The sequence below is a fragment of the Gossypium raimondii genome, chromosome 3, assembly GCF_025698545.1.
Source record: "Gossypium raimondii isolate GPD5lz chromosome 3, ASM2569854v1, whole genome shotgun sequence".
Classification (NCBI taxonomy): Eukaryota; Viridiplantae; Streptophyta; class Magnoliopsida; order Malvales; family Malvaceae; genus Gossypium; species Gossypium raimondii.
The window spans coordinates 20,711,615-20,720,339 of NC_068567.1; the positions used below are offsets into that span (position 1 = coordinate 20,711,615).

An 8,725-nucleotide genomic window follows, 5' to 3' on the forward strand; every position below is an offset into this window, starting at 1 on the left:
TGCATGTAAACAGAGCATACAGTATCAAATCATTGGGACATCATCAGGCTTCATCATATCAGTCATACAGTCATTTCAGTCAATTAGGGATCTAGGTAAACTTACTGTCCCTACAGTAGGTTCACAGTTGACTTGGGCGACCCGTGCAACCTTATCAGTCAAAGAGTGAAAAGGGGCCTACGAGCCCAAGAAGTTCACCCATGTGGGCCCACACACCAGTGTGGCCCACATGACCAAATTGGCCTTGGCCTCGTGATCTATTTTAGTGTAACCCATGCTAGATAATTATTCATATGTGTTTCCACTATTTACTTATAATCCTTCCAAGTTGTCTACTTGAGTCACTGTTACTAAATTATTTGTATCTTAAGCTACAAAGTTCCGAATTAAGGTCTGCAAATTTTCCCTAAAACTAGACTCACATATCTCCTTATCATAAAATTTTTAGAATTTTTGGTTTAGCCAGTAAGTACAGTTTATTCTTTAAATTTTCCCCTACTCTGCTGTCTAGTAGTTTCAACCTTTCTACACTAAAAATTAATTATCTTCTCATACAAATTTTGGATGATGTTCTCGTTTGTATATCTGGAAAATATACTCATTTATGATTTTAAAAATATAAAATATAACCCACAGTTATTTTTATACAATTTTTAATAATTTCAGAAGTCAGGACAGGGGATTCCAAAATCATTCTGACCCTGTCTCAGTAAAATTCCATTATCTCATAATATGAAATTCTTTTGCTTACTTCATTTCATCTATGAGAAACTAGACTCAAATATCTTTAATCCAATTTTTTTCACCCTCTAACTCAATTCCCACAATTTATGGTGATTTTTTAAAATTATCCTATTGCTGCTGCCCAAACAGCAAGTAATATCGGCTTTTCGCCGAATCCCTTATTTTTGTGTTTCGGGTACACACCTGGTACCTATTGATGCTACAATGATCCCCGAGCACTCCAGAACCTATAATTGACCAATTACACTCAATTTATCACTTAATCTATCAAACTAAAACTAAATCCGAAACGAGAAACGCATCCCTTAAGTGATGAAAAGCTTACCCTAGCACCTTAAAATAGTTGGTTACGCAATAGCATGATGAGACCCCTAATCCACGCGAGTTGCTGCTTCCAAACACCACAAACCCCCGAATCAAATTTGGAAAAAAAATTGTAAGTTAAAGAGAGCAAAACCTCCACTTTCCAGAACGTGCGGCGAAAATTGACCCAACGGAACGAAGGTGTGGTAGCCAACAAAAGAGATGGAAACATAAAGAATAATGGAAAGAAAAAAAATTGGTTTGACAAAAAAAAATAAAAGGTGAAGAAGAAAGGGAGAAGAGATGGCATTAGAAAGGTGGGGAGTTTTGGGAAAATCAAAATTTTACAAAAAAGAAATGATAATGCTTAGAAAATGTGATAACCCCAAAATCCACTCCCCTAAATTCTCTCTACCAAACTCCCACTACTCAGATTTCCAATACAACTCAAACTCTCCAACTGATGAGCAAATAAAAAATATATTTGTCTTGACACTCACACAGGGACTCGAACTCCTGACCCTCTGCCAACCTACACTCCCCTTAACCACTAGACTAGCAGGCCCATTCTAGTAAGTACTTACAAACTTGTAATTAAAAGCCTACTAGTCATAAATAGGGGTTAAGTTAGAAAAATACTAGAATTTTCCAAAATTAGGGCTTGAACTCAAGACCTCCCAGACTCACTCGGAGCACTTAACAACAAATGTCGATACACAATTGTGTCACATTTTCACTATAACAAAAAATAAGAATTTTGAGGCGTTACAGTTTTTATTTTTATTTCTTTATTTTAAACCCTACTAATATATTCTTTATTCTTTTTTATGATTTATTTTTAGGTGTTTTATGAGCATAGATCGAATCATTAATCTATTACCCGTGGACCTTGAAATCAAGCAGGCTTTTAGAAAAAGAAGACATGAGAGATATGCTGAAAAACAAGCCGAAATGGACCTTGAAAATCAAAATGATGGACAAGGTAATGGAGTCAATCAAGTGCACAACCCAATCCTTATTGTTAATGATAGGGATTGTGCTAGTAGACAATACGCTGTGCCACTCTTCAATGAGTTAAATCTGGGAATTAGAAGGCTAGATATTGAGGCACCCCAATTTGAATTGAAACCAGTGATGTTTCAAATGCTCCAAACGGTGGGCCAATTCAATGGTATGCCTGCAGAAGATCCACACGTACACCTTCGATTATTCATGAGGTAATCGATTCCTTTAAGTTAGCTGGTGTGACTAAAGACGCACTGAGGTTGAAGCTGTTTCTATACTTGTTGTGAGATTGAGCACGAGCATGACTGAATTCATTACCACCAAGTTCAATATCTACTTGGTAAGAATTAGCAGAAAGGTTTTTGGTTAAATATTTCCACCGAGTTAGAACGCAAAATTACGTAATGAGATAATTGCATTTCGACAATTGGATGATGAGTCTTTGTATGAGGCTTGGGAAAGATTCAAGGAATTATTTCGTAAGTGTCCTTATCATGGGATTTCTCATTGTATCCAATTGAAGACGTTTTATAACAGTCTCAATGCACACACAAGATTAATGGTGGATGCTTCTACGAGTGGTGCGATTTTGTCTAAGTCTTATAACGAGGCTTATGAGATCATTGAAAGGATTACAAGCAATAACTACCAATGGCTGATGAATCGAGTAGTTTTAGGAAGACGTGTAGCAAGAGTGCATGAAGTGGACGCACTGACTTCACTCTCTGCTCATGTATCTTTTATTTCCTCTATGTTAAAACAATTTACCATTAATGGTTTGAATAATTCTGCCACTCAATCACCAAGTCAATATGATGTAGTTTTCTGTGTATGCAGTGGGGATGGCCATTCTTTCGAGAATTCCCCTTCTAATCCTGAATCAGTTTGCTATGTAATGAACCAGTATCAAAATAGAAGTGGATAAGGATCGCTATCCAATTTCTATATTCCATCATGGTGGAACTGTCTGAACTTTTGCTGGAGTAATCAAGGAAATGGATCAAACAATAATCAAATGCAGCATAGACCCAACCAAACCCAAGGGTTTAACGAACAAGCCTCAAAACCACCTCAAATTGAATCAGCAAATAGTTCGGAGAACCTGTTGAAGGTGTACATGGTGAAAAATGACGCCTTGATCCAAAGTCAAGCAACAACACTGAAAAATCTAGAGAACCTAGCTAATGAGCTTCGTAGTAGGCCACAAGGAGCCTTGTTGAGCAGTATAAAAAATCAGAGAAATTTGGTAAGGAATATTGCAAAGTGGTAGAGTTACAAAATGATAAGACTTTGGAGCCTAAGAAGGTTATGGTTGAATATGAGTCTACTAGAAAGGAGGAAAGTTAATCAACATTTGAAGTTCCTACAAAAGAAAAATCAAATGCTGAAAAACCTTATGAGTTAAACCCTAAACTAGTGAATTCTGAAAGGCTAACACCCCTTTTTACAGATTTACCTCATCAGAAAAGTTGTCGATATCAACCTAGAGTTCCACATCCTTAAAAACTGAAGCAGAAGAAGCAGAAATAAGAGGTAGAATTCAAGAAGTTCTTGGTTGTTTTAAAGCAATTACACATCAGCATTTCGTTGGTAGAGGCTATAGAACAAATGCCCAATTACATAAAATTTATAAAGGATATCTTGTCCAAGAAGAAACAACTTAGTGAATATGATATTATTGCTTTGACGAAGGAGTGTAGTGTGTTCTTACAGAACAAACTACCTCCAAAATTGAAGGATCCTAGAAGCTTTATGGTACCTTGCAACATTAGTGAATCATATTGCGGTAAAGCTTTGTGTGACATAGGAGCAATCATCAACTTGATGCCCAAATCCATTTTCAAGATGTTGGGAATAGGATAAGTAAGACCAACTACTGTAACACTTCAACTTGCAGATTGATCATTAGTATATCTCGAAGGAAAAATTGAAGATGTTTGGTAAGACTCGATAAATTTATTTTTCCTGCTAATTTCATTGTTTTAGATTTTGAACCAGACAAGGAAAGTTTTGATCATCTTGAGGAGACCTTTCCTAGCCACGGGAAGAATGTTGATAGCTGTGCAAAAAGGCAAACTCACTATGCGAGTTCAAGATGATAAGGTAATGTTTAACGTTCTAAAGGCAATAAAATTTCCCGATTCAATGAAAGAGTGTTCAGTAATGGAGGAATTAGAAACCTTAGTTTCTATGGGAAGCAATTTTGAAGAAGAACTGTTGGAGAACGTTTTAGAGTCTGAACCATTTGAAGATGAAAAAGGTAATGAAGACATGGCTTTGATGGAAGCCAATTCGAGGAGTTATATTCAACCGTCGCGGTTCGAACCGCTAGAGGTGGAAGTTCAGAAATTTACACAACCCAAATTGTCAATTGAGGAACCGCCTAAACTTGAACTAAAGGTACTCCCGTCTCACTTAAAATACGTTTATCTCAGTAATAGTTCTACTTTGCCTGTGATTATTTCAACGGACCTGACAGAACATCAAAAGGAGTAATTGATTGCTATTTTAAAAAAAGTTTAAAAAGGCAATTGGTTGGACTATAGTTGATATACGATGTATATGCCCTTTTTTTTGTATGCATAAAATTATTTTAGAGGAAGGTGAAAAAGGTAAGATTGATGTTTAAAGAAGACTTAGTTACCCCATCTTAGATAGTTCTTGGGAAAGTTCGGTGCAATGCGTGCCGAAGAAATCAAAATTGTTAACTATGATGATATGATCAAATTTATGCATAACTTATAAACTCGAAATTATATAGGGTTTTTCTATATGTTTTTACCACCTTTTTACTTAATTATTATGTTTATCTCAAGTAATTATTATTGAAATAAGTGAATTTTAGTTAATTAGTAATTTTAGACATGAATTTGGAAAGTATGTGAAATTATGCTTAATTACATGATTTTTATGCATATTTTGTATTAATTCATGTTAATTTATTAATCTATGTACTTTTCATTATGTAGGAGGTCCATTGAAGACATGATTTAAATAAATAAAAGATGGCCATGCACAAATTATCCATGTGGACGGTAAGACCATGCAATTTTGGGCACGGGGTTAACTACTTGACCCAGTAAAGAAGGTGATAAAAGATGGATATGCTTGCTAAAAACCATCCAACAAGGGGAATTAAAAGCCCAATTTTGGCACTTGATGTTGGATGCCCAAAATGTGTTTTGGGATATTTAATTGAAGGTCCTTGTAGTTGGAAAATAATTAGAATTCATCCCAACAACTTCCCTGTTGAAATTGTCCACCCTATAGCTATTTTTAACTTGAAATTTGAATCCAAATTGAGAAGACTTGGTCATCCCTTTTCCTTGAAGCATGGCTGGCCACATGAGAGAGGGAAGGAAGGAAATTTAAACCTATTTTTAGTAAACTCAAACCCTCACCTTCACTTATAAATACCTTGTCATCCCTCACTTCTAAATCATCCCTCATTCCTCAACATTCCTCTCTCACTCACTTTAGTTTTCCCTCAATTTTTTTCCTTTTTTCCCTTGCATAGCCGTCCATCCCTTTTCTCTGCTTTAGCCTCAAAAGCTTTGTCAAAAGCACTATTTAGCCGGCTACCTTCTAAAACCTTAGCAAATGAAGCTTCAATTAGAACAAAGGAGCGCTTCAGTCATAATAGATCCGAAAGGCAGCTGAATGGAATAGAGTTGAACACATTAGTCAGAATAGATCCGAAAGGCTGCTGAACTGAGTCTAATATTTCCTCTTGATTATCTATTTTAACATGTTTTCTTTGAGTTTTATGCTTTTGACATGAACTATGAAGTTTGAAATCCTATTTGTTGGGATAATTTTATTAAGTTAATGAGATTTATTTAATTCATGTTAACATGTTTTGTGCCTTAGTTGATTATGTTTTCAATTAATATCATGATGCATTTCATTCATACATGATTGCGTGCACTCAGATTAGCTGAGCGATCCTAACTAGACGATGGCTAGTAGACGCATAATTGAAAAGTGCAATGCATAATTTAGGTCATTAAAACTGACTAAGTTCAAGTTCATAATATCTTTGGTTAGCTCTATTGTCTTGCATGGTTTTTAGATTTATGTAATTAAACTGTTGCAAACATAAATATCCCTGTGACCTTGCATAAATGCTAAGAAACCCTTAGTCTAATATGATCAGTAACATGCATATTTAACTAAGTAAAAGATTTGAGACGACTTAATTTGGTTTCCAAACCTATAAGAGATCGAGTTGCCATAGAAATAATTTTGAACATGTAGCATGATGAAAGTAAGTTGATTTCATTAATATAATTGTCCTAGCCCATTTAATGTTGATTGTTTTTGTTCCTCAAGACTTCATTCATACATCTAGGTAAATTCCATTTAGATTAGAAATTGCATTAGGGACCAGTCTTGCATTTAATTAATCTAATCATCATTATCCAAATTTATTGATTTTTTTACATCAAATTGTTAATTATAAGATTGCAATTAATTGTTTAAGCTTATACAGTCCGTATGGAGGCAATAACTTATTTTTACTTTCTTATTACTTGAAGGACTACGTACACTTACGTAAACATGTTACAAATCCGTTACAATAACCAACAACAGGCTTATTGGAAATATGCAAAAGTTAGAGGTGATTCTATAAGAAATACTTTTAAAAATATCTCTAAAAATTTTGTTCACGAGTTCCTAGATTATATCTTCAAGTCATGGAAGGAAGATGAGAATGCAAGCGAGGACAAAGCACCAAAGGAGGAAGACGAGGAGGATAAGTCAAATAAATAAAAGGGGGAATTTCTTATCTTTAGTTTTTATTTATTTTTATATGTTTATTTTTATTTCCTAGTTAGAATTTTTTCTTTCACATAATAAAATAGCAAGCATGAATAAAATAAGCTCAATGCCTCTTCAATAGAAAGAAAATAAAGTGATGTGGTAATGGAAATGCACATGTCTAGGATTGGATTGTGAGAAGGACTTGGTATTTAAGCAGTCTTTATGACTCACCTCTCTTTCTTGCAACCTTACTTGGTGTTCAGTTTTTATACATTAGTTTGTTTTCGCAATGAGAACATTGCTTCTTTTTAAAGGGGGTAAGGCATTTCGCATGAATTTTTAATAAGATATTTTGCATGAATTTTGAAGTATTTTTCAATATTTTTACTTAAGTATGTTGAAATAAATGAATGTTTAGAAAGAATTTTTGTTCATAAGTATTTTCAAATGCAAGCATGATTTTTTATTTTATCTAAGTTATTCGTATGTGATCTTAGTCTAATGTAGGATTTGCCATGAAAATTTTATTTCTTTAGAAATAGACATGTATGAAGGTTTAAGTCTTTAGAATTAACTTAGTAACTTTCTTGAGGTGAAATCCTAGGACCATGACTATGCATGAACATGGAAAATGAGTAAGCTATGTATGCATGATATTGTGAGTGTATACACTTTTGCAAATCTGTTTGTTGAATTTTACTTAGTTATGATTTGGCGAATAGAAGGATGCCATATTGTATGTTAAAATAGCTAGCATAATGAATTACATGAAATACATGTTTTTAATGTATGCGGGGGTGTGAAGGAAATTTACCTTAATGGAGTAGAAGAAGATAGGAGTATTTGGCGTAACGGAGGGATTAGCGGATTGATAAAGGGATACAAGAGAGTTTAGGCGACATCATGCAATGGTATCGACTAGCTTGCTAGAACAACATCGTGATGATAGTCTTTCGACTCTATTGAGCGACTATGATGATGATTTATAGGTCCTTCAAGGCTACACCTCAAAATAGTTTATTGATTCCTTGGAATCAGTAGTCCGCTGGGAAAATAAACAAGAGATCATATTGTGTAAGACCGTAGCTCAACTATGGAAACATATAAAGTCCAGTAGGATAATAAACATGGGATCATATTGCATAATACCATAGCTAGGTTGTGGCAGCATATAAAGTTTGCCAAGGTGATGAACCAGTAAACTTACAGGGCATAAAAAGGGGACATCGTTGAATAACTCGATCGTAAATAGTATAATTGAATGGTCAGTGTGTGTTTGGAAATGCAAACAAACAGGATAATAAGGGGATTCGCCATAATGCAATGGCAAGTGAAGCCAAGGAAGCATCTTAACATAGGTATGCGCGAAAAGGAGTGAGAAATTCCTGAGACGAGCTGACCAACATAGTGCCCACTAATAAAAGTTCGTCAGAGAAGTTATAGAACCCACATTGGCTAAGCAGATATATAATGGATTATTACAGGTTAAAATATTAATTTGGTATTTGTCAAAGAGGTAGCTGAAAGACTGAATAGCCCGTCAAGAGACCTTATGGAAGAAATTGCCTATATAAGGTTGAATGACCAATAAAGTCCATCAGAATATAGTCTGAAACAGGAGTCTATTAGAGCTATGCATCATAGGGGAGATCTTGTAGGTCTACCAATGGTGGAAACTGTCAAGGGATACTTGAATAGGAGGTAATATATCGAGAACTACCTATCTATTGGAGTACCTTCAAGGATTGGAATAAAAGTATAAGTACTATGGGGTCTACTAAGGGAAAATAGGGTGATGCTTAGTTAGTACAGTATCGTAACTAAGTCCAGAAGTGACCTTAAAAAAAAGGAAATCAAGCGTAGTCTACGTCAAAGAAAGTAGGTAATTAATGAAATGGTTCGATGATTT

The 8,725-nt window shown here is 34.8% G+C and overlaps 1 non-coding gene across 1 annotated transcript; it reads right to left on the reverse strand.

The window, feature by feature from the left end:
- Positions 1-2,445: 2,445 nt before the first annotated feature.
- LOC128040145 (small nucleolar RNA R71) lies at positions 2,446-2,553 on the reverse strand. Its single transcript, XR_008194805.1, has one exon. It is a non-coding gene; the product is annotated as a small nucleolar RNA R71 (small nucleolar RNA).
- Between the last annotated feature and the right edge of the window lie 6,172 nt (positions 2,554-8,725).